General features: G+C 47.7%; 1 protein-coding gene across 1 annotated transcript in view; it reads left to right on the top strand.

The window, feature by feature from the left end:
- Window positions 1-1,876: 1,876 nt before the first annotated feature.
- LOC138498462 (zinc finger protein 271-like) overlaps window positions 1,877-27,284 on the top strand; it is a 299,049-nt gene continuing 273,641 nt past the window's right edge. The window contains exon 1 of the mRNA XM_069622211.1: window positions 1,877-1,979. The gene's annotated coding sequence lies outside the window, so the exon portion shown is untranslated. The remainder of the gene's footprint in view (window positions 1,980-27,284) is intronic.

Raw genomic sequence — 27,284 nt, 5'->3', positions numbered from 1 at the left:
CCTCCTCTGGGTGGTTCTGGAAAAGTATGTTTACCAAAAAATGTGAGCCCATCCAGTTTACCTCCATGGACTGTTTTGGAATGCACTGCCATAGGGCATGCGGGATCTATATTCTTAATGGCACATATATGTTGAAGAATCCTGAATTTAAGTTTGCCAATGGTACTAGCCACATACCATTTTTTGCATGAACACATGAGAACATAAACCACATAGACTGTGTTGCAAGTTATCTGTGACTTTATCTTAATATCTATTGCCAAGACAGGACGGCAATGGCTCGTTAGAATAGTGGCATATTGACACGCTTTGCATTTCATGCATCCATGAAACCCAGGAGTACATTTGCTCAACCATGTATCTGCTGTGATGTTAACATTGGGGCTCATGTAGCTTGACACCAATCTGTCTTTTAGACACATGGATTTCCGAAAAGTGATATTGATTTTTTCGCCCATGTTGCCCCCCCAAATGTTCATCAAGTTGTAGCACATGCCAATGTTTGGTCATAATTTGACGAATATTATTCAACCCCTCTCCATTAGTGAGAATCAGGTGTATGGCTTTGTCATCCTGAACCATGTTCTGGGTTGGATTAGATATTAGTAGTGAGTTCCGATCTCGCTCACGTGCTTTGATGAATGCCCTTTGGAGCACCTTCATAGGATATCCACAAGTCTGAAATCGTTGTGCCATCATGGCACATTTTTGTCGAAGGTTTCTATTTTAGTGCAATTCCTTCGAATTTTTATGAACTACCCATAATGTATACTCCATTTTAAACATATTGGACGGTTGCTAGTTGACTGTAGAGATATGTTGGAGTTGGTGGATTTTCTATGTAATTCTGTGATGAGTTCACCTTTTCTACTTTGACAAGAATATCCAAAAAGACAATTGCAGTCTTGCTGTGGCTTTCTGTGAACTTAAAATTGAGCATGTTCACATTAAGAATTTTTACAAAAGCCAACCATTCTTCAGCAGAATAAATCATCTATGTATCGTAGCCATAAGGCAATCTTGTCTGTATGATATGATATGATTGTTTATTATTGTCTGGATGCCACACTACAAACTTCTCCCACCACCCCATGGTGAGGTTGGCATACGACGGAGCAAACGTAGTGCCCATTGCCGTCCCTTGGAGTTAGATGTAGTAACCCTTGTCAAACAAAAAATGTTATTGATAAGACAAAGTTGGATCATCTCTGTGATAATTTTATCATGTTTTAAGAAATTCATGGATCATGTATTTAGAAACAATTCACAAGCTCGTAGTCCGTCCGCATGTTTGATGCAAGTATATAAGGATACAACATCTAGCATGGCCAGTAGAAAAGAGGATTCCCATGGTATGCCATTAATTTTGTTGAGGAATTCCTAAGTATCCCTCAAATACGACAGTAACGAAGTCACAAAAGAAACCAAAGTTTCATCAACCTATTTTAGAAATGTTTTCTACCAGGGATACACTAAGAGTGACAATAGGTCTGCCATGAGGTTTCTTCATACTTTTGTGCAACTTCGGCAAAAAATAGATGATTGGCATGATGGGAAATCTGGGTTGCAGGAATCTTCTCTTATTCGTCTCTTATTTGTCTAGAATACCTAGCCCCTTCCATACTTTGAGAAAATCAGAACGTTTTGTGTTCATATCTTCTGAAGGATCACCCTCCATTTTCCGATTGCATTCTTTATTTGTAAGCTGTCTCTTAGCCTCTACGATGTAATCATGTTGATTTAGAATGACAATGTTAGTTCCGTAGTCAGAGGGTTTGATAATACAGTCAGACGTGTTTGGAGTGCCATCAACGTATCTCTCTCATGAAAGGTCAAGTTAGGTTTATTCTGATATTTCTTCTTTCTGACTTTTTTCAGGTCCTGAAATGCTTCCATGTGGCCTCCCAGTTGGAAAATAGAATTGAACCTGGATTTTAATTTTAGCTCACTTTTTACGGACCAATCAATGTGTATATCCAGTGAGTTCCACTCTCCTTCACTAATTTCTTTTTGAGTCTGATGTCCTGATTCCAAATGTACCAAATCTGCAAGAATCTGCATGTCTTCAATGGCCACAGTTGTGTATCCAATCAGCGACTCCTTATGTTTGCGCATAGTCATACTGGGTTATGGGGCAGAAATTGAGAACTTATTTTATGTACCTTAATTTCTTCTGGAGTAAATGTATGTGAAGAAAGGTTAACCACTGACACTTGTGTTTCCATAAATATTTGGACACTGTCTTTTTGCCGGAGCGTGTTGATCTCCTGGACTTGTCTGTGTCTGAGGTGCTTGAATCGTTGTCCCTCCCTTGTTTTTTTTATTCCTCTCTGTCCCGTGGTCATTCCTCAGCATATTCCTCTTGTTTTTTGTTGTTGTTGTTTCCATCAATGCCCAAGACTCTCATTTCCTCTACAAAATTACATTTGGGTAAAGGCTGTTCATTTTCACTGCCAGTCGTTTCAATTTCAGAAGGAATTGTGGAATTGCACAGGGGTTTTTGTCGTAAGATGTCAAAACGACATTTAAAAGTGTACACCCGTCCCTTTTCATAATCCTCATCTCGGATAAACGTATGTTGTTTCCTAAGTTTAATGTCATCTTCAAATGTTTTATAGCCCTTCTCTATGTTTATTTGAATTTGTTTGTCTTCTTCGCTGGAGGTGATTATCAACAATTGATCCTCCAATTCCTGTATCCTTTGCAAACCTTTGTGTCTATCTGTGTATGCATATTTAATAAGAATGTTTAAGAATGTAACTGAGAAGGTATTGGTGGATTTGCCCCATTCTTGTAACATGGCTGGGTCCTGATCTTCAAATGAGGATGTGAATAAAATGCGCAAACCCCTGGGAATTCTACCCACCTCTATATAGTACTGGAGTGAGTGCTCCTCCCACCATTTGCTAATCTCCCTCTTGTGTAGTTTTTTCCAATTCTCGCAACAGCTTCCTTTCATTATTTGGTGTAACATCCTGTAGAATTGCTATTTTGCTGGTGTTATTACTTGTTGATTGAGTTTCACTGAACAAAGTTGCAGCCTGTTCTCTGCAAGCATTCTCCCTGTCAACTTGTGATGTCAAATTCATAGCTCTCAACTCACCCGCTTTTGGCGGGTGTCACCGCCTTGCAAAGGGCTGACTCACCCACCAAGCCTCCTGCACACCCATTCATTCCAATGGGCGTCTCACCGGCCAAAAAGAAAATCGGGAGATTTCACCCGCCTTTGCGAGACAAATGGTTGAGAGCTATGCATATTGATGAACTCATTGGAGCGTGGTGTATATTCGACTTGGAACAATGTCTGCTCCTCAAACACCCGACCCCACTCCCCCCCCCCCCTGTGGCGTTTACGTTTTTATGCTGTGACGGGTGACCATAAAGAGTGAAAATAAGTACCTGGCCTTAGTGAGCCAAGCTTACCGTAGCGGCAACGTGTCCCTCCGTTGACAGAAAAACGTACGCCCTTGCTTCGTCCGCCAGTCAGCCCAGCCCGTGACACTCTTCAATGTGTAAATCACCAAGTCAACCAGAGCGCAGAATGTAGTTCCCAAAGGAGAAAAGGAAACCTTGAATGCGCTTCATATCAGCGGGAACACAGTCCAACGTCTTCATCCTCAGCGTGTGTATATATTAGAAGACTTTGCACCGTGGTACGCTGGCGCAGCAGAGCTGGAGACAGTCTTCCAATCTGCGTAGAATGAAGCTCCACAAATTCCACTGCAAAAAATGTGTTTATTAAGTATACCGTGGACGGGGAAAGACAGGCAACGATCCGTTTCACGGTTAGCAAACCACTGGATCACATACAACGGAAACAACATAAAATTAGGACTTTTGTATATTGTTACACGTCTATGATCCCTGTGGAGTTCTTTATGAACTCTATGGCACATAAACACCTTTCTACCAGACATGTGCCAGACATCTTGGAGTGCCAAAGTATATTGAGTAAGCATGTCCGACCTAAATTAACCGTAATGCAAAATCGATTCTGGTTTTAATATCACGTTTATACAATAAATAGGACCAAACTATTCAGGCACTCCATTTGACACGGTTTAAAATGCATATCTCTTTCTACAGCAACTCTGTGGTCAAAGTATAATGCTTGGCTTCCCGACACCACAACACAAATGAAATACAATACAATGCTGAAAGCACAGGCTGCTGGTAAAAAGACAGAGACCGAAATAGTCTTGTTAAATGACTGTTGTCTGGACTTATTAAATAACAATAAGATGCCCAGTGCAATTCAGTGCAAATATCTGTTACACTATAAAGTGCAAAGTACAGCTAAAATGTACAGTGTTTACACTCAAGAAAGCAGCCCATGATTGCTAATAAATAAACAGCGACCTAGCAGGTCTGATAAGGAAGCTGAGATATTAACAAGACATATGACAATAAAGTCATATACATATAATCATCCTGTGTTCCGGGACCCTCTATGCCTATCATCCCTGTGTGCAAATACTATTGTGACAAATCCTCAGATGTCGTACCTTCTCCCCTAGGGGAGGCCCTCCCATGGGGCCACAATCCAACAATCCCCCTTGGGGTGGTGCACCATGGGAGGGTCACATGGGGAGGTAGCCCTTACCCCCCCTTATCTGACGAGGGATGACCATCCCAGGAGATCCCGGTATGGTATAGTCTTACTACAGTACATACATGCCAACCCTCCCGATTTAGGCGGGAGACTGCCGATTTTGAGGTGAAAAATATTTCTATTTTTCAGTCTCCCGCCTAAAATAACTGTAACCCCAATGCATTCCTATGGGGAAATATGCGCCTCCCGATTTCCCTGTGGAAATCTTCCTCCCAGGTGCATCTGAATATTGGCATGTATGACAGTACAACCTCCTAGCCTGTACAACACCCACTAACTCCCCACACCTCCATGTGTGTCTGTGTCACTGACCTGAATGAGACGAGGAAGAGTAGTAGCTACCCACATGAAACCGCATTCCACACGACTGTGACTAAGAGGCGTGGAGCCACGCAGATCAGTGCTCCCATCCACGCAGAGCAGACTAGACAATCTGTAAAAAAAGGGAAGAGAAACTCGCCAATGAAAGAGACCCTTCCTGGAGCGAACAGGAGTTTCGATATCCGTGGGCAGAAGAAGAAGCAAGAAGCAGCCGAGGACGGGACCATTGCCCATTGGCAGAGATATCCCCGAAAGGTCCGCTGCCGTCTGGCTGGGCCTGGAGACAGGAAGTCGAGCGGCCAGCTGGAGGAGAGCAGGAGCATGGGATCTACCTGGAATGCACAGCCCAGGAGCAGGAAACCGCTGCAGAGCCGCTGAAGTCCCTGGGAAGATCGTAAGACACCTGAGAAGGGAGAAGAAGCCTGCAGACCACCGAGAGAGACCGGTAAGTGCCCGGAAGAGGGTGGGGAGACCGGAATGGTGGCTGGGGGCCCGAGAGGCAGAGAAGCCGTATAGCAAAGGTCTGGGACTAGCAAGTTGCATCCAAAGTCGTCCTCTTCGTGGTAGCAACTTAGAGGATAGTGAACCAGGTTTGCCAAAGACAAGAGGAAACCAAGTACGGGTCTGGAACCCACATCCAGTAAAGCAAGTCCAGAAGAATTATTACATGTAGAGCAAGGCCTGGCAGGATAGTGAACCTGGTTTTCCAAAGCAAAGTGAAAGCCAAACACGGGTCGGGGACCCACAAAGAAAAGCCTCAAGAAGGCCTGGGGAAGGGAGGCATTGCCCCTGGCATTGTGAAGTCTAAGGAAGACCAGGGGAAGAGGTGTTTCCCCCTGGTATTTAACATCAACAAATCGAGACTCATGGAGCAGGGAGTCATTCTCCAGGGAACCCAAAAGTGACACTAACTTTGGGCAATAAGGAATGGTGTTCGAGTTGGAGAGTTTGCATTTGGCAAACTTTTTTGTTTTCCTCTAAAGACATTTTAACCAGAAACTCCAGAAGAAGGGAGCCATTCTTTAAGACCAAGAAGAGACATTATTATTATTTCCTGAGTTAGATTAAGTGTAAGGGACGGAAATAGGTTGTGACACAGCGGTGGGCATCCTTTATTTGATTGGACATTCTGACACAACCTTTAGTATTTTGGTTGAGGCAGGGAAACCCCTCTTAGAGTAAGGGATAGATAGGTTTTTCCTGTCTTTTCATTCCAATAAATGTTTATAGCAGTCAACTTGTCACTGCGTCCGTAGGGGGTGGGGGAGTCCCTTGCCATGCGGCCAGGGTGGTGAGGTTGCTACTTAATAGTCCCCGTGGTGGTGGTAATCAGCGGGTGGCTCTCATGGGAGGGGAAACATCCTTTGGGAACCATTCACCACATTGGGAAAATGCAGTATTCCGCCCAATAACATAACCCTAGACCCCCTTCCCGCAGTTACCCCAACTTTCCATCACCTGCTTCCTCTTCAGTCAAATCCTCATACCCTTAGTACTTTTCAAAAGCGGTCCAGGTAGATTACTGAGACGAGGAAGATCCTTAATGAGTTACCAGATCAGCACCCACTCGGTAGGTACTGAGACAAGGAGGTGTGGAACAATAACGAATAACCATCTGAACCACTTTCACCAGGCTAGTGGTTCATAAATAACAATTTCATGACAATTGATTGGAAGAAACAAGATAAAAACTGGAGTGGGACTTGACAGGTTGTCAAGCTCTCCCTAGAAGAACCGTGAGAGCCATTACGGGCAGGCGGGTGCAGACCAGGACACCAAGAACGGGGTAGAGAGGCTGGTCCAGGACATGAGGACTGCACGCCCTGCAGACGGACTAAAACTCTGGGAGCCCCAGAAACCCAGGAAGTGCGAGAGTGCAAGACCATGCTGTCCCAGAAGGAGAGAAGACTGCGGACCCTCCGCATAGCAAGGTAAACTCCAGGAAGTTACTGGAGACCCGCAGAGTCCAGCTACCTAAAGGGAGCCAACACTCACGCTGACCATGCCACAAGGTACGTGGGTAGCCGAGAAGGCACTGAAGGCTTGAGGTGGTGGCACGAATCGAAAGTCTGGGAAAGACGGGTCTGGGCCCCAAATGCAGTGGGAGAAAAGCAAAGAAGTACATGGACCTATACTAAGGCTTGGCAGGAGAGTGAACCAAGCCCACAGAAAAGAAAGCTAAGGCCGGAATTTTGAGTCTGGGACTCGCACCCAAATAAAGAAAACTGGAAGTTAATGGACAGTTCATAGTGCTGGGCAGGTTAGTGAACCAAGTCTGTGTAGTCCATCACAGCCTAGGGAGTGCATCCAGGCTGTTCTCAGTGCAGTATATGGCAAGGGAGCCAGAGCTGCCAACTACGATCTTGGACCCCAAAGGACTACATTGTAATCATGAGGGAGGCTGGGCAAAGGGAGACATTCTCTCAACAGCTAAGGAGTGGCTGAAACCACATTGGGAATATCCTACCAAGACAAAAACGACCTTTTGTCCAGGGAAAGGGAGTCATTCCTCTGGACCAGGAAGACCTCTCCTTTGATTTAGTTAGCTTAAGAGTTTAAGGGACAGAGTTAGGATTTTGACACTGAACATTGGGACTTTTGCTTTGGACATTCTGACACTAGTTATTTCGGTAGAGCTGGGAAACCCCTCTTAGAGTTAGGGTGAGGTAGGGGTTTCTTTTCCTTTTGACCCTTGAATAAAAGTGTATAGCAAACACTTTGACCCTTCTGTGTCAGAGTCTTACTTCTGCACCCTTACTATACGTATATATATATATATATATTCAAGCAAAATACTTTAGTTGCAGGGACGTTAAGGTGGGGACTTAATGCAACAAAACCCTTGAAATTCTGCGAAGCCACCTTAACTTTGCGCCCCCTGTTGCACAGACTATGACCACAATGATGACATCACAGATCACATCGCTAATTACATTACAACAGTAATTGGCATTAAGCATGGCCTTCAGCCATTGTCAGTGTGCATGGCCAACTGTATTTTAACACATGAATGGGTACTAGTCATGGCCTTCAGTTATGGACAGTGGTCACAAGGTTCACCCATGTGCACTGAATAGTTTAAAACACTAATGCACAATTATTTGTAGATTGAGGAGATTTATTAAGTGGACAGTCAAGAACAATTGATCAAATCTGCATCTTTCTTCTCACATTCTATGTTCCATCCTCTACACTCCACAGAGCATCTTTCCACTACTGCTCCATGTTCCAGTCTATTGCACAATGTTGCAGTGATGACATATGGAACATATAAGTAGCTGGGTGTGTAAACAAAATGAGATACTACAACTAACAAGCTACCCACCATAGGTTGTGGCCTTTAGCACTGGATGTAGCTTTCAACAGTGTCCACTGTATTTATATACACTGAACAAGCACTATCCATGGACTGTAGCACAATACTGGCCAGTGGCCACAATCTTTGTGTCACAATCCCGTTACGGGCTCAGGGATGGCAGGCTAACAGGGGGGGGGAGCCCCCCTCTCATACAATAGGGAAAAGGTGGACAGGGATGGTGGCTGGCTGGCGCAAGCGTGTGGGTGGGCGTGGCCTAGCTGCGGCCCGCAAGAACGAGCTAAAGACCAGGGCACTGCCCATCACAAGCCAAGAAGCACTGAGCACGTGCGAGTCTGGCACGTGCGGCAATTTACCTGGCACGTGCACAAAGCCAACGCCCTTATGCATCTAGCTCCGGCAGGGTGTGGCACAGGACTATAAAGCCACGCCCCGGACCGCACCCTGTGCTTAGCGTTTCTTCTTAGCGCTCCTAACAAGAGAAGTGTTTTGCTTATCGCTCCTGCGCTCAAGCATCTTACTGCATTGAGCTCCTTGGTCGAGAGCATTCTTCTGCATCCAGTTGGGACTCCTTCAGCATCCTTCAAACCTTCAGCATTCTTCGGTCCTTCAGCATCCTTTGAACCTTCAGCATCTTTCGAGCCTTCACCATCCTACGAACATTCTTTATCCTTCGGTTCTTCAGCAACCTTCAGTATCCTGGTCTTCAGTCTTGGCCTACGGCCTTCAGCATCCTGTTCAATGCCACTCGGCGGCGGACTCCGTCCTCCTCTCATCTGGCGTGGACTTGCTCCCGCCCAGGGTTTTCCAGGCCTCCAGCTCCTGCCCTGTACGAAAGCAAGCAACAGAGTTAGCAACTGCCTTCCGTTCTCCCCCCATCAGAACCAAACCCCCGTCTAAGAACTCAAGATTTTACCTGTATCCAGGAACGAGTGATCCATCTTCAGGGCTCCGCTACCGGTTCGGCGCTGAAGTCCAACACCTGGGGAGAGAGAAAGAACATTAGACAATTAGCAGAGTCATTTTACGCTTTGGAGAGAAACTCTCATTCGCTTCAGCTCCCTTTTCGAGACCCATCTCCGGGCCGCGCTTGCAGACACAGAACCACAGGTGAGCCGCATCCCACGCGCTCCAGCCAGCCTCGCCTTTCAAGGGGATAGGGGTATGAGGGAGGAGACTGGGGACATTGCAGTCATTTTTCGACAGTAGACTTCCCCTCTGTTTGCCCCTTAGGTTTCCACAACACCCCCTGAGAACACCAGCGATGATCTTCCCAAACAAATCCAGGCCACTCCCAACCTCACGGCCCTCCGGAGGTTTTTCCTCCAGGCGACAGGTGAGGGAAGGCATGGCTGGGACATACGACCGGGTGAAGGGGACCAGTACAGGGGCCACTCCGCAGACCAGTCCGGACCAGGCAAACCTGCAGGGCACCAGAGGTAAACGTGACACTGACTGTGCCCACTACATATTCTAACATATAAATGGACCACTAGCCATGGACTTTGACCTTGATCAGTCTGTACATTTTTTGGCCATGTCCACTATACATTTTAAAATAATGAAATGCAATAAGCGATGGCCTTTGGCTGTGCCCACTGTGTATTACACAACTCTAACCAGCTACTAGCAATGACCTTCAACCGTTGCCACTGTATATTTTATGCACTAACCAGCTGCTAGCCATGGTTTTCAACACAATACTAGCCAGAGGCCACAGCCTTTGGCTGTGCCGACTGTATATTCTGACATATTAAGCCTACCCTAGAAGATCTCCGCCCCCACCTCCCTTTTTCGGACACAAACTGTTTCTGACACAATAACCTGACATGTCCCAACACACAGGTCAGGCAGACTCCGGTAACTGACAATTCTCCAGCATTGGATCTTTCATGGATTCACATGCTGTGAATATTTCCTCGTCGTCAGGCTGGGAAACCTCAGTAACTTTAACTTAGCGTTTTCCTATGGAAAACTTTGACACTTTAGTGTCCCATCAACATCGTTTTTGGGTGCTTTAGGCCCCACCAATAGGATGCCTGGAATAAATAGCCCCGCCCCGTGGCTTCCCCTCAGATTTCAACCGTCTCCAAACAGTTGGGATCACCTTGTGTTTCTTGGTGTTTTTGCACGTGCGTTTGGTTTGTGGGCTAGAATGTTATCGGTAGCCCAGAAGAAGTCTCTTTTTCGTTTTTGTGCTACATGCGGCTTGAAGAAGGTGTACGAAGGGGATGGTCATATGGACTGTCTTTAATGTCTAGGCACCCATCACTCGGCGAATGCCTGCGAGATATGTCAGGGGTTTTCGTAGAAGACCTTGAAAAACTAATCGACGGCTCATATGTTGGTTTAACGAGGGCACGTATCTGGCCTCAGAGGTGGGTTCGGCCCGGGGGAGTCAGTCTTCAGGAAGGGCAGCGAAGTCCGCGGAGCATCGCCGGGCGGCGTCGGTGGGACGCCCTGCTAAGAAGCATTGGGCAGCGTAGCCTGCGTCAGAGGTGGGGAAAGGCAGCAAGTCTTCGTCTAGGCGGCATCATTCGAAGGGGATGAGTGGCACTTCGTTTTCCAAGCATGGTCGGCCGGCCAAGTCCAAAGGGTACAGTGGTAGGCCCTGAGATGTCTACGGGGTCAGAGAAAGACCTGGCAAAGCCAAATTAGTCTTGTCGAAGCACTCGTCATCCAGAGACCATCACAAGTCTTTGTCCAGCCGGGAGTCTTCGAAGCACTGTTCCGGTTCTTCCAAAAAATCTGAGTCTCTGGTGAAATCGAAGCCACGGGACGTGGTTCTGATGACGAGCTTGTTGACAGTTGTTCCATTGTCACAGCAGTGCTGCAATCTACGGTCCCGTCGTTGACGGGGGTGTCGTGGGCACCGTCCACGACTCTGACTGGCCGTGGTCCACTGCTGTTGTCGTCACAGATGCAATCGGAAGGGTTGTTGATGATGGGTGGGGAGTGGCAGTCCACCGCCTTTCCATCCTTCCTGAGAATATTTTGCAGAAAGAACCAGCTATGTTTTCTGTTTCTTCTGGAATGGAGGAGGAACAGGAGCTGGTGTTTGACCCGTCGTCTCTGGGTCTGCAGAGTGTGAGGCCTTCGACGTCGAGTGGGGTGGGGGCTGGGCCAACCCTTTACCCTTTGGTTAACCAGCAATCTCTGCTGTTGTTGCAAGTGCTGTCGATGCTTCAGTCTTTTTTGGGGCAACTGGATGCAAGGTTGCCTCTTCCGACTCCGGTGGTGCCGGTGGTCGAGGGGTTGCCTGGTGAGGCACCTAGGAAGTCTCCTCCAGCACGGTTGCCGTTGCCAGTGGGGTTGGACCGTCCCGGGTCTCATCCTGAAGAGTGCAAGCTACCTGAATCTGACCCTGAGAGTGTTCCGTGGTACACCCTATCTACTGTGTCATCGTCGTCGATGAGGGATGACGCGTGGGACACGGACCCTGAAGTGGAGCAGCCCTGTAGTCCGGCACAACCATTGCCTCCAGATGATATTGGGGCATTCCACGCCATGATGTTGAAAACGTGTCTGGAGTTTGGACTGGCGCCTGAAGAGGAATGTAAGGACTGCTTCCTCTTCGACCAAATGGGCAAGCGGAGGAAGGCGGACTTCTCGGTACCAATTCTCAACCACGTGTGCCAGGAAGGCCTGCGCACGATGCGGCACCCGTTTTTGGAGCCAGCAGTGAAAGGTCGCCTTGAAAAGAAGTTCAAAGCTCCCGCGTCTACCCCTAGATGCCTGGTGTTGCAGCCCACGCCTGTGTCCGTGGTGTCTGAGTATGTGGTGTCAGCGGCTGCCAGCCTTAAGACCAGGAGGCAACATAAATGTGTTACTTCTCCGGACAGTGAGGCCAGGAAGCAGGATGCCTTTGGAAAGAAGGTCTTGACGGTAGCACCTACGACTGTGAAGGCTGAAAATTCCTAAGGCAATTATGGCCAGATATGATTGTGAAATGTGGCATCGGCTGGCCCCGATTCTTGAACATCTGCCGAAGCAACACCGAAAGGAAGCAATGATGTTGGTTCGGGAGGGGGAGGAGGCCTCCAACCACAGCATCAATATTGCTGTGGACCTGGCGGAGTCAGGTTTTAAACAAATTAATAATGGAGTGGTGCTCAGACAGCAGGCCTGGTTGAAGTGCACAGACTTTCGCCCAGAGGTCCAATATAAGGTAATCAACATGCCCTGTGAGGGTGAACACTTGTTCAGCGAGAAAATGGATGAGGCTCTGAAAGGGATGAAAGAGGATACGGAAACCGCAAAATCCTTGGGTTCCCTGCAAAGTGGTCACTCTTTTCGCTTCTTTCAGGCTTTTTGTGGAGCCTCTGGGAATGCCCAGTTTGCTTCCGTCAGAGATCGAGGATACGGGCACTCCAGCTACTCGTCTCAAGGTTATTGGCGATCGGGCCAGTCGGTTCAGAAGGGCCTGGACTGAACTTCCAAGCACAGCGAAAGAAAGGTTTGCAGTCTAAAGGAAGGTAAACAAGAGCTCAACAATGACTGCCATATGGACAATCTGCTGGGGGGCAGGGTCGCCATCCATGTCGACGAGTGGCGAAAGATAGCATCAGATTGCTGGGTGCTAGACACGGTGCGGCTTGGCAACTCGTTGGATTTCCAGCGGCCTCTGGTCCCTATCCCCCCAGTGCATGGCCTGCAGCCGCATCTTCCAATCCTGCGGCAGGAGGTGGTTCTCATGCTAGAAAAAGGGACCATGGAACCAGTTCTGGTTGCGGAACGTGGCAAGGGGGTCTACTCCCGGTACTTTGTCGTGAAGAAGCACAACAGTAAGTGGAGGCCTATTCTAGATCTTTGGGCGTTGAACAAGAGTCTGCAACGCCTGAAGTTCAAGATGCTCACCCTTCAAGATGTCATCCGTTCAATACAAGGTAGTGCCCGGAGTGTTATGGGTGAAGTAAGCATGTATATCTTATCAAATGCCATATCCTGTTACGCCTCCGATATAAACTTCCATCGTCTTCAGGAAGGAGCCCCTCTGCCCATGTCCATCTGCATGGTTATAGGAGAGTAGTCTGACAATGTACACAGGAGAATGTCCACAGATGTTACCCTCCCAACTAGTTGTCGTAAAATGTGAAACAAATCTATGTGGGATGACATGTCAGGTACCAACGAGTAGAATGTAAACTGTCGCTCGTGTGGGTACCGTACCCTCCATATGTCACAGAGATCAAGGTGATGTCGCAGCTTACGGGACGCTTTGTACAGAGGTCTGGGAGCAGTCCCAGTGCGGTCCATTGACTGATCTAGTATGGTGCTCATGTCAACCCCTTACCCCCAGATAACTGGTATCCCCAGGTAGGTTACTATGATGGTCGCAGTCTTATCACAGAAGGCAGGGTGTCCACATTCGGACCATAAGTATTGACTAGGAGCAGTTCCACACCTTCCAGGACACCATGTATCACCACGTATCTACCGTCCAGGTCAATGTCAGAACCTTAAAGTGCAAACTTGAGAGATTTGTGAATCGGGGTCAGAACCCGCTAGAGGGACGAGAAGGAAGTGATGAACCTGTTGCTACCCCAAGTTGCAGCCATGTTTTTATTGGCAACCGCCATGTAGAGTGTCTCCTGCAGAAAGAGTACATTTGTTTTATTTCTATTAGAACAGGCAATGATCTTTCTGGCTTTCGTGTAATTATCTAGCCCACGAACGTTCCAGCTCAGAAAATTAAGTACTGCCATTCCGTGTTTGTATGAACTGTCCAACCCCCACATGGTTATCAGTCAAGTCACAATTCAGAGCCCAACCGTCCACCACCGTGGCCCCTGTCTGCCAAGATAACGTTTCATAACTTTTCTCCCCTGAAGAGACAGTCTTTGTATCACCGAACCCTTATTTTACCGAATACAATGTCACTGAAGTAACCTTTTTCTAATTCGAAGCATACAACGTGTTCGAGTACTTACCTGATCTCTGCAACCGTTGCCCTGCATTTAACACTTAACAGTCATCCTTAAGATGATGAGACCTGAATATGCAGGAGCAGGGGGCAGAGGTCAATGCCGAGGGGCTGCTGGAAACCGACTAGCAGCCAGGCCCCTTTACACGTAAAAACAAGCAGGCCCTGCCAATCACACTCTCTTCCTATGCAGGTTTACTACACCATAAAAAATAATCACCCCTCGGAAATGTGGATGGAGCGGAACGACTGCATGCACGCTCAACACTGGTACCGTAAATACCGACTGCCGCCTTATGTCAGCGCCCCGAGGGGTGCAGATGAATTGCTGCCCCGTGTGCACAGCGAGTGACATGGAAAGACCCATGCAGCGAGTGACATGGAAAGACCCATGCAGGGAGTGACATGGAAAGACCCATGCAGGGAGTGACATGGAAAGACCCATGCAGCGAGTGACATAGAAAAACCCATGCAGCGAGTGACATGGAAAGACACATGCAGCGAGTGACATGGAAAGACACATGCAGCAAGTGGAGTGACATGAAAAGACCCATGCAGCGAGTGACATGGAAATGTCACGCAAGCAGCAAGTGACATGGAAAGACACATTCAGCAAGTGGCATGGAAAGACCCATGCAGCAAGTGACATGGAAAGACACATGCAGCAAGTGACATGGAAAGACACATGCGACATGGAAAGACACATACAGGAAGTGACATGGAAAGACCCATGCAGCGAGTGACATGGAAAGATCCATGCAGCGAGTGACATGGAAAGACCCATGCAGTGAGTGACCTGGAAAGACGCATGCAGCGAGTGACCTGGAAAGACGCATGCAGCGAGTGACATGGAAAGACACATGCAGCGAGTGACATGGAAAGACACATGCAGCGAGTGACATGGAAAGACCCATGCAGCGAGTGACATGGAAAGACACATGCAGCGAGTGACATGGAAAGACACATGCAGCAAGTGGAGTGACATGAAAAGACCCATGCAGCGAGTGACATGGAAATGTCACGCAAGCAGCAAGTGACATGGAAAGACACATTCAGCAAGTGGCATGGAAAGACCCATGCAGCAAGTGACATGGAAAGACACATGCAGCAAGTGACATGGAAAGACACATGCGACATGGAAAGACACATACAGGAAGTGACATGGAAAGACCCATGCAGCGAGTGACATGGAAAGATCCATGCAGCGAGTGACATGGAAAGACCCATGCAGTGAGTGACCTGGAAAGACGCATGCAGCGAGTGACCTGGAAAGACGCATGCAGCGAGTGACATGGAAAGACACATGCAGCGAGTGACATGGAAAGACACATGCAGCGAGTGACATGGAAAGACACATGCAGCGAGTGACATGGAAAGACACATGCAGCGAGTGGAGTGACATGAAAAGACACATGCAGCGAGTGACATGGAAAGACCCATGCAGTGAGTGACCTGGAAAGACGCATGCAGCGAGTGACCTGGAAAGACGCATGCAGCGAGTGACATGGAAAGACACATGCAGCGAGTGACATGGAAAGACACATGCAGCGAGTGACATGGAAAGACACATGCAGCGAGTGGAGTGACATGAAAAGACACATGCAGCGAGTGACATGGAAAGACACATGCAGCGAGTGACATGGAAAGACACATGCAGCGAGTGGAGTGACATGAAAAGACACATGCAGCGAGTGACATGGAAAGACACATGCAGCGAGTGACATGGAGCGCTTTTCAAGCCGCTTCAGACGCATAACTGATGGACGCCCGCTGGGCTACGCAGGTGCTTTGCCTACTACACGGCATTGCAGGCTCTTCACAGCCTGTTGTGTTTTTTTTAGAGCGCTGCAAATACCAGTGTTGGTATCTTGGCACTATAGAAATGAAGAATGATGCATGATACAGTGCTGAGAAGAAAAAGAAAGGCCTACTTATGATGGATAATTAAATAGGGATGTCTTCTGGATAATAAGTTGGATTCCCTCCGGAGATCGAGGGATGGGAGGCTCCAAGTCTTCTCCGTGTTGATTACAAAGGAGCGTTTCGCGTATTTCCAGAATTTGTAATTTCTGTATTTAAAAAATAAGTATGCATCATTTTTTTCTACATTACAAGTAATTTCAAAAAGATCCGTTTTTTCTGATCCCTTTTCTATGGTCCTATTCGATCACCTACATGCTTCCTAATTGATGCATCAGGGGAATGCGCTTCCCCTTCATAGCCACCCATGGCTCTCCATCTCCAACTATCAGCATCCATCACGAGGAGTCTCAAGGATGTGTCGCTTTGTTGTTTGCCCCTCCTGCAGCCCCCCAAGGGAGGGGAATGTTTGCTTCGATATATACCACTGCTTCCCTTCATGTTGGAATCTAAGGTGATCAGGGATGACCATAACGTACTGGATTGTCCTATCACGTAGCAGCTTTTTCACCCCAATAAAGGATCTGCACGGCATCTGGACCGCCGTGGAGGAATCCAGGTAAATGTGTATGTTAGCTGCCTCGTATTGGAGCGCACCTTTCCCCCATGATCTACGGAGGATAACATCACGGTCTCAGTAGTTCAGAAGCTGCGCTATTGCTGGCCAGGGGGCCCATCGCTAGCGATCTGTGGGCTCTCTCCGCAATGACGGTGTATGAGAAGTCTGAGAAGCCCCTCAATGGCCTTTTCCATAGGACCCGTGCCAAAATTCTCTGGTAGACCAATGAAGCGGATGTTATTGCATCTCCAGCGCGATTCCAGTTCATCGCACCGTTGCATGGCTCGAGTAAGATTCTTGGCCATAGAGGCCAATTGTGTTTTCGGGCCCAAAATATTACCTTTGGCTGTACTAATGTGATTTTCTGCCTCTGTCACTCTGGTACTTTCGCGCAGCATTTTTGCATTTAGGGTGGAGGTGTTCGATTTTCACGCACTCAATAGTCCCAGTTCGGGTCTCCAATAAAGGATCTCGATGAAGAGGAGGGTTGGTGCGTTCCCCCACCGCAAATAGGTACCAGGCTCCAATTCCCACCATCGCCCGGCAGATCTCTCTTCCCTCTCTCTTCCTCACTCCTGGTCTCAGGAGATGATTATATCAGCTGGGAGGGATGGTGTGTTTCCCTACCGCATGCGCACCACAGGCGCCCGAGAGCCGCAGCTCTCAGACCGCTCACCCCCTCCTCGGTCCGGGGCGTATAGCAGGGAAAGATCAACCCACGAAGAGGGTGGGCGTGGAGGGCTCCCAGCGGCTCCATCTATAGATTGAAGATCAACGGGGATGTCCATTTGCTGGAATTTCCAATACGGAGGCTGACGAGTGGGCTTGGACTGGGCACACACTGAACACCAAAAGTATCTCTCAATTTTGTTCTTTCTAGAAACGACTCAAGTGTGTCCCGCAGCTGAACTCTCATGGCAAAGTCACTTTCACCGGGTTTACTTTAGACTAAAAGGAGGTGGTGTTTCCAATTATGCTGTGTGAAGGTATCACAAATTCTGGTGGTATCTGTCGCTGATGTCAGCACCCACATTTTCAGATCCATTGTATATATTATGCAGAAATCCTATTGTATAAAGAAGTAGGCCCATCTGGCATGGTGGCTATCCTTGCACTCCATTTGTTGTAAAGGCTGTAGGTTCCAGTGATCCGTCCTAACTTCGACCTCATGAGCGGCCCCTAGCAGATAATGTCACCTATCCAGAAGTGCCTGTTTGATAGTTGGGAGCTCCTTTGCAGAGACTGAATAATTAGAGTCAGACTGCATCGGTCTCCTGGACAGAGAGACCACGGCATGTTCAGAGCTCTCGTCAGCTTGGCGCTTAAACACAGCTCCAAGGCACAATCAGAAGCTTGAGCCACCACAGTAAAGGGTTTTGCAGATGTTGGGGTGTCGTAACATGGAAGCGGACACACACATGCGTAGCAAGGCTTCTAGGCTTAAGCATTCCAAAAGAAAGGCGTTGTCCCTTTAAGTGTTTTAGTAATCGGAGTGGCTAACTGCGAGAAGTTTGGAATGTACTTCCTGTAACAATTTGACAGAAACAAGAAGCTCTGAACCTGGCTGATAATGTGTGGCTCCAGACAGGCCATGAATGCTGAGATCTTTCTGGAATGCATCAATATCCCCTTCAACAAAAGCATATATCCTAAATAGGTGATGAAGGTCTGATCGAAACTGGACATTTTAAGATTAGCGGACAAGAAATGTTCAAATAGTCTGGGAGTACTTCACACACACATGGGTGTTATGTTGGGATAATGATTCAGAAAACACCAGAATGTCATCAAGGTAAACTATTATGGAGGGGTTCAATAGATCTGCAAAAACGTGGTCCATGAATCTTTGCCAAACCGAAGGGAATACCGTGATCTTCATAGTGGCCAAACCAAATCTGGAATGCTGTCTTCCATTTGTCTCGTATCTTGATTTGAATCTATTTTGTAAATATCCCTCTCCATGCAAGACTTTGAAATTATCTGGCATTAGATGCAGAGGATATCTATCTTTCGCGGTTAGTCTGTTTAAGCTTCGATAGTCCAGGCATGGTCTAAATTGAGAAAGATCTATTTTTCGTAATGTGATTCTGATAATACCATCACTCCATTACCTGAGATGACCTCCCCTATGTGGCCAGGGGACGGCTGCCGCTACATGATCCTGACCCTGGAGGACACTATATGAGGGAGGACCACCTGCAGGGAGGTGACTCTAGTGGAGACCAGATGATATTGTTAGAGAAAACCACATGCTCCCCATTCCCTTCCAGGGATGTTTCATCAGTCCCCCATGCCTTAATGGCATATTGCTATACTCATCCCCCACCTCTTGATAGATTTATTATGATTAATCCCCAAACTCCCATTAGGGAGAATATGTTGACAGCTAGGATGAGGAAGAGGCAGGGAGTAGTGAGGATCACCTCCCATGAAGTTCAATATCCACATCCTTCAAGTCATTCAGAAAGAAACTCCATAATGACTGACGTGAGAAAGAACAATGGAGTGATGAGCATCACGAAGAACAGGGTACCAACGCAGCGGTCTAGTTGTTGGTAAATGAGTAAGAAAACCGGGAAGTTCATATACGGGCTGGCTGCAGTGGAGAAGGGGAAGGTCGAATGAGAAGGCGAGAGGAGAGCTGCAGAGGCCATACTGCTTCTCAACACATAAGACTGCTGAGCACTACACTGAAGGTAAGCACGCCGTGGCAGGCAATCTGAAGGTGAATCCAACACGAGAAACCAGGGTGCGGGCGGTCCACTGCCAAGAGAGCAACGGGAGCTGCACACTGTGAAAGCCTACACAACGAGAGTGCAGTGCTTGATGGGGCACACGCGAAGCCAGTATGCCGAAACAGGGGAGAGCGGGGAGGCACTGGAGACAACCCGTAAGCCCTGAGAAGGAAAACGTTTTACCCGGTTGCCGGCGAGTACACTTTGCTCCACGGGAAGCAACAGAAGGAACCAGTGAACCTAAAGGAAATAAGTGGGATACTCGGTGGCCAAATACAATGAATCACTTCTTGAGAACACAGCACGAGGGAAGCAGCGCTGTTACTAAAGAAGTGAGAGTAACAGCAAAGCAAGTTGTCCATGGGTTATTGAACCCCAAGCTGAATGAAAGAGTCACTCATTTAATAAAGTCCTGGCAAACTAGTATGCCAGTGAAGTTAAGTATCTGTATAACAAAGAGTTTGTGTAACAAAGTCCTGGCAGGGAAGTATACCAGGTGAAGTTTAGTATTTATGTAACAAAGTCCTGGCAGGAGAGTATACCAGGTGAAGGTGGATGTTTGTTTAAAGAGGTCCTGGTAAGGAGATACACCAGGTGAAGTGAGAGTTCGGTATTTGTGTGGCAAGACCTGGTGGGGAGGTATCCCAGGTGAAGACCAAATAAATATTGTAAAGAACTTCAAGGAAGGCCATGCCTTTTGAATTAATGAACTATTGTGAAATTGTTCAGAGAGACGGAAAGTCCTTAGTAAGAGACATACCCTTGGTATTTGCAACGTGTAAAAGGGGAAGAGAAAGCTTAGGGAAGGGAGCTGATACCCCAGGAGAAGTGAATATACCAAGGGAAGGTGTAATCCTCTTGGAGCCTGAGTTCTTTTGAGCTGGTGAAACTTGATATAAGGAATCTGGGGAAGGAAGCTGATCCCTGGGAAGGGGAACATTGTTCACTAGAAACCTTTTTGTTAGATTTGAACTTTTGTGTTGAACTTGAACATGTGAACACTTGGAAAACTAAAGAGTCAATATCCTCGCACCTTGGACTTTATTTCGGGTGTGAGGGCAAAAATAGTATTAGGGACACAGGTTAAAACGATCAGCTAAAATAGTCTTTATTGAACTGGGCCCATCCCAGCTCCTCTGCTCCCCCGTAATCCCTCCTGGGATTGCAAATAGAATGCAGGGATAATAGATGAGCTGCGGTGGGGAGTGGGAGCTGAGGAGCCGGACAGATTGCAGAGGGGGAAATAGCGGATTCAGTGGAGCAATCAAACCTTTACTCAGCCGCTGGCTCGCCATTGGGCTCCTGTGATTTTAAGATCTGATCATTGTTCCCACTTCTGGCCTCAAGGGACTACAAGGGTTTCTATACGGAGGACAGTGACACTTGTGGGGTCATATATATTCTTTACAAGAGCATTGTGCACAGATATACACAGAATCATGTTCAATTGGCCCAGCAAAGATACCTTGTCGTCTGTGGATGGGAGTGGTCCATGTAAAAGACAAACTGGATTACGTATTCCACAATCAGAAATATTTAGAAGAGACCATGGGGTGGTTCTGGTATTTTAGTGGCAGTGTAACTTGCATTTATTGCATGTCCAGAAATTCACCAATTAATACATCTAATGTGTATTCTCTCAGATTTAAGTGGAGACACTTGTTCGGGCCACTCCTGTCTTTAAAGATAACCACCATTTAATAAAGAACTATGGATGAAGGGCTTTCAGAAGTGACTGCATTGCCAATGGATAACCTTTAACGGCAGAAGTACACTCGTCTAAAGAAGAACAACTTGCATGTTTTTCTTATGGACATGACAACAAATTAAGAATTAGATAAGAGCAAGCTGGTCTGCATTACTGGAAGTCCAAATGTTTCTAAACAAAAGACACACATTGTCTGCATCGTTTGCAGTGAGTCTTGGCTTTTGCTCAAAGTGCCAATTTTACATCTCAATTCTAGGAAGCTTTTCACACACTACTGCAGATGGGTGTAAGCCTCTGCTCATCTTACCATCTGTGATTTGATGTAGAGGCTGACAGAACTAATAAGTCAGTAGAGTGGTATGTGTATTGCATTATGAATTCTTTAATAAAAATATCGAGTCTTTACTGTAGGTTCTACTTTTTCACCAGAAACAAACACATGATTTTTGACCTTATATCCAATGAAAACCCTAACATGCTTTTCATCACTAAAACCTGGTTCTCTGGCGACTTTCTCCCCTCTGCACAGGAGGCATTTCCTCAGGCTTCTCCCTGATCACACACAACAGAGCCAGCAGAGCAGCCGGCATAGCCATCCTCCACAAACCCCACCTCCTCACACCCTTACAGGTCGAGAAAAAACCCCGCAATGATGACTGCAAATCCCTATGAGTAAAATTCCAGTACTCTCCTTCTTTCTCCCTCCTAAGCTTCCTCCACCTTTACAGACCCCCAGGCTATGACTGTACCTTCGCTTCCTGAGTGACTCTGTATTGGCTTTACTTCTTTCTCACCCAACTCTCACTGTTCATAGGGATCTAAACATCTGATTCGACAACACCTCCAGCCCCATGACCCGGCATCTTACTGACAACATGCAAGCCCTTAACCTGATCCAACTCATATCAGGCCCCTGTGAAGGCATTGTGGAGTAAGACACATACAACAGATTCTGAATTAACAATACAACTTTATTAACTTAAGTCAGGATGGAAAAACAACTATTTTGCCCTATATTATAAGGGATTTTCCCTACCAAACCAAAACTAAGGAAAGTCAAAGTCCAAGAGTTCAATTTAGGAATCTGTCTGTGTCCAAAACCTATACTTGCCCTCACAACTAATCTATACAATGAGTAGGGATGTCAGCAACCAACAAAACAGTGCTCAACACAAAGTGTGGAGCTCTGTCCAGCTCGCAGCTTTCTTTCAGCTCCTTTCCCCATATATAAAGCAGTTCCAACAAAATGTCTCAGGATTGCCTTAAGTTCAGGATGATCTAAAGTTGACGAACACTCGGGGTTCCCTTCCCCAAGTTTAAAAACACAGTTCTAAACACAAAGGCCCTCATTACGACCCTGGCGGAAATCGAAAAACGATGGCGGAAATGCAATACCGCCATCGAATAGCGCTCGGTGCGATTATGACCCGTCACCGTAAAGTACGATGCCATTAGCGACACCGTAGTGAACGCCAACGCTAACTGCACCAAGTACGCGCACGCGCGCCATGCAAAACCGTAATTACCACCATGGCGCAACGGTACGCGAATTCTGACCCTAGCGGACATTTACCTAACGCCATCAAGCATGGCGGAAAGTACCATTCCGCCATGGTGAGAAGTACGGCATCGCGAACCAACCGTAAATGGCCCTACTGAGTGCCTGTACACCACTCCCTGGCCACATTGCACAACTCCTCGTAGGTGCAATGAAGTCACACAATGCAACCAGTGAAATGTACAAGTCACCCATGCATGCCAACGAACAAATGAATGTAGGGGCTCCAAGTGCCTTGTGAGTGGCCATCCATATTTGCCATGTCACCATTGCCGTACTGATGCAGCACAGGCATGTGAAGGTTCAAGTACAGCAACATGAACTGAAATATGGGACAAAACAACAACAGGCCCCCCATCGCTTGACACCAGTGTAAGGCAACATTCAAAGCAGTATCCTGAGGGAGACTGCACCAGCCCTGTACTCTTGCCAGTAAACAAACCAACCATCAGCATAAGCATGTACCACACAAGTTGGCAGAGGGACTGAGCAGCCAGGCTCATCTCAAGAGAGGCCAATGGGAGCTGCAGGGCACAGATGGCACGAATACAGAAGCTATTCCAATGGACATGACCTCAGTCTCCCTCCAAGAAACGCACGCAAACACAGGCACCTGTGACCAGCCATATTCTGATAATCACATCATTCCACCAATCCACCTGGCTGACCGGCATCTGTTACACAAAAGCTAATCCCCCGCCCCTGAGCATGACATCATTAAAACAGTCATAATGGCAGCCCCTATCCCTGACCTCACTGGGCTTCGTAGGCAAACGCGCCCAGTACAGTACCACGCAACTATACTCAGAAGCCGGAACCCAATGCAGATCTTCTCACTATACATCGCTCCACAAATAGGAATATGCTACATTACTTGCAAAGAATAACGCTACACGGTTAATATCAGAATAGAAATTTAATGCACAACAAAATCACCAAGCCCATACAGCTATTAGGTCATGAACTCCAAAATATATTTCATTATTGTGGGCTGCATCCGCAATAAATGACCAGCTTCTTCTTGTGTGACGCCCTGTACCTTCATGGTACACAGGGGCTACATTCACGTTCAAAAAGGCAACATGGAAGCGCCTAGAACCGCAGGGCCGTCCCATTAGGTAGGCACTAGTCCAGCTGAAAGGTCGATATGTTGCTCCTAGCCACTAGTACTGCGTAAGGGCATGTGGCCCATTGGCGATCGTCCCATAAGATCGTAATGGTGCTCCACTGATTAACACGAAGCAGCAGGTGTCGGGAGTAAAAGCCATCTGCAGGAGTGGCATACAGATGGCAGCGGCAAAAGGGGAGGAGATACCTGTCACCCAAATGAAATGAAAAAGAATAGTATGGGCATCAGAACTTCATTTGAATTACTCACTTCAATGATCATATGCATGCTAGCCCACTCAAAAGGATTATTCCCACCCAAAAATCACTTGCGAATCATAACTATATAAATCGAGGTGAAAACACTATTACAAACGAGTGTTTGTGTGCATGCGTCTGTTAAAACAGAATCCATTAGATGGGATTAGTAACGTGCATAGACACAAGTGTTTGAAGGCGCGTCGAGACAGGGAGGGTTCAACAAGGGCAGATAGACGATGGTCCCACTATGGCAGCCCTGCATCACATAGCGCAGGGGAAGTGGATAGATTCCAAAAAGCCATGTACATGGCAAACTCTCTATTAAATCATCTGTCCATGCATCCATACATCATTCCCTCATCCCGGTATGAAAACGCCTGATTATTTACTCACATAACATGTGAAATTTCCATTGAGTCTGTGCGTAATGCAGTCTGCAAAATCCACTGTGCTCCAGCCCGGAATTCCAGTGTTGTGAAGTAACATGTATTTGGGAACGTCCGGCCTTATCGTCCACTACGCTATTGCGCATCCCATACTATTCATATCAATCATTGCATTCTCGCCATGGCCCCTGTCCCAAGGACATTAAACAATAGAACTTTATATCTGCAGTCAGACCTGTGGGTGTCTCCTCGCCGCTAGCTGAAAACTGAAAGCGCTGTCCTTCGAATTCCTCATTTGCAACATCACGTCAAAAAGGCATCTGTGACCGCTCGAAATCACAAATTCATCCATGTAGTGCGGCAGTGTGTGAAAATGGCAACTGGCTTCACTCACAAATGGGACGCCCCGCCCGTCGGTGAACCTCGGTACAGTGCTGCATGAGGGTCCACCGTTAATCGAGCACTACATTCCACTGACCCTTCACAAGTTTGTTCGCGACTGTAAAGATAGTATGTGAAACAATGGGACCATAGCAGAATCAACATATGAACCAATATTTCACTGCCATCGGGATTAAATACATGATTGTAATCGCAAGATGCCATGCGTCGAATTGCAGCGTTGTGTGCGGGACGTGCTCGCCCAAAGGGGATTGCAGCTTGCACAGGTGGAATGAATCACCACAGGTGGAGGCTATACTGCCTGAAAACACATAAATTGCACACCCAACCCCCTCCCACAACCACACCCACTCCAAAATGCTACCGGCAGGACTAGCGATGTTGGCCCTGGGGGACCTGATAGCACTGCATGTACTCCAACTTCAAGAAGAAGACGAACACCAACTACTACAACAACCGGCCGCACAGAGGAGACGCAGGAGGAGGAGGAGGGCAAGGCAGGGCCAGCAAGGCCCACCAGCACAGCCACTACCACCACGCAGGCAGCCCGCAATCCCACGCCTCCGAGCTCATCCGTTCAACCTCACTGATGAGCAGATCCACACCCTCTACCGTTTGGACCGGGACACCATAACCGCCATTGTGGACATGACACACGCTGACCTTGTCAGCATGATAGATAGCCCAACCGCCATCCCACCCCTACTGAAGGTGGTGTCTGTACTACACTTCCTGGCCACAGGCACCTACCAGCACACAGTCGGACAGTTGCATGGCATTTCACAGCCACTGTTGTCACGGACACTATTGCAAGTGCTCGATGCCCTCCTGAAGCACGCAGACGACTACATCTCTCTACCACGCTCGGAGCAGGAAATTACCAACACAAAAGTGGGATTCCATGCACTTGCCGGCATACCGGGTTGCATTGGTGCCATCGACTGCACCCATGTGGAATTGGTTGTCCCACATGCCATGGAGGCCCAGTAACGCAACCGAAAACAATATCATTCTCTTAATGTACAAATGGTGTGTGACTCCAACAGGATCATTACACATTGTTGTGCCCGATTTCCTGGATCAACCCATGATTCTATGGTCTTGAGGAACTCTACAATACCACGCTACATGGAGCGACATGCAGGGAACAGATCCTGGCTACTCGGTGAGTCTCATTTCATGCATGATAATGTGGGGTATGTGATGCGGCAATGACCTGGCAGGAAGGGGGGGGGGATGCGTACGTAGCAATGTCATTCCACAAACATCCTTTATTGTCCACATACAGGTGATGCCGGGTATCCACTGAAGAGATGGCTCCTTACACCACTCCGGAACCCACAGAACCAGCATGAGGAGGACTACAACCATGCCCACTCACTTACCCGTGTAGTCATAGAACAGGCATTCGGCCTACTGAAGGGTCGTTTCCGCTGCCTCAGCAGGTCTGGCGGGGCACTCCTGTACCGCCATGAGAAGGTTGCAAAGATGGTCATGGCATGTGTCATGCTACACAACATGTGCGTACGTAGAAATGTGCCCATGCCCCCTGACGCAGAACTGCAAGCACCTGAAGATGGTCATGATGAGGGTGGGGATGTGGCAGCACCTCAAGGAGTCCGCGAGGCACAGGTGGGCCGTGAAATTCGTCAGATTATTATAGATTCATGCTTCTAGCACTCACGCCTGGTGGCTGATACATGGACATGGGACTTGTGGCACTGTGTGTGTCTGGAACATGCACAATATGGACTGTACGCCTATAAAGGCCTCGTACACAAAGATCAATGTCCACACATCTCATTGGATGATTGTGAAATGTTTATAGCATATGTGAAATTATGTTACACACCCCATCGACCCGCCACCCAAGTAAGCCCAACACACCCCCTCCACCCTCCTACCTCCCCCCCGAACACCAGTGTCCAAAGATGCTCATTGTCAGTGGGCAGACACTATTGCAAGCCCCCTCTCTGGGTATCAGGGGCACCCCTGCCTGTGGAGCGCAGGTTCCTCCCAGATCTACATTGGGGGCTGCCCTGGACGGAACTTGCAACGGATGATGTCTCTGCCTGCTCACGTCCATGCATGTCCCTAAGGGTTTGTGAGAGCTCAGTGAGCACACGGCGCACAGCGGCAAGTTCAGCACATACGACTTTGGACGTCGCATGCAGTTCCCCCCTCAGGCTCTCGGTGCTTCTCTCCATTTGTACCCTCAGGCTCTCGGTGCTTCTCTCCATTTGTACCCTCAGGCTCTCGGTGCTTCTCTCCATTTGTGCCCTTAGTGTCTCTGTACTTCTCTCCATTTCTGCCCTAAGTGTCTCAGTAGATGTTTCTATGGCTGCCTTAGTACCCCCACATTCATCAGCATGCTCCTTGAGGAGCGTGGCCAGTTGCTGCTGTTGCACGATCACCTGGTCGAGGGACTGTTGCCTCTGCTGGGCCATGCCCATTTGCGGTGGTGTCACAGAGGGGC

Source organism: Ambystoma mexicanum, chromosome 5q (assembly GCF_040938575.1).
Source record: "Ambystoma mexicanum isolate Mex_15411 chromosome 5q, UKY_AmexF1_1, whole genome shotgun sequence".
Taxonomy (NCBI): Eukaryota; Metazoa; Chordata; class Amphibia; order Caudata; family Ambystomatidae; genus Ambystoma; species Ambystoma mexicanum.
This window is presented reverse-complemented; position numbering and strand designations above follow the sequence as displayed.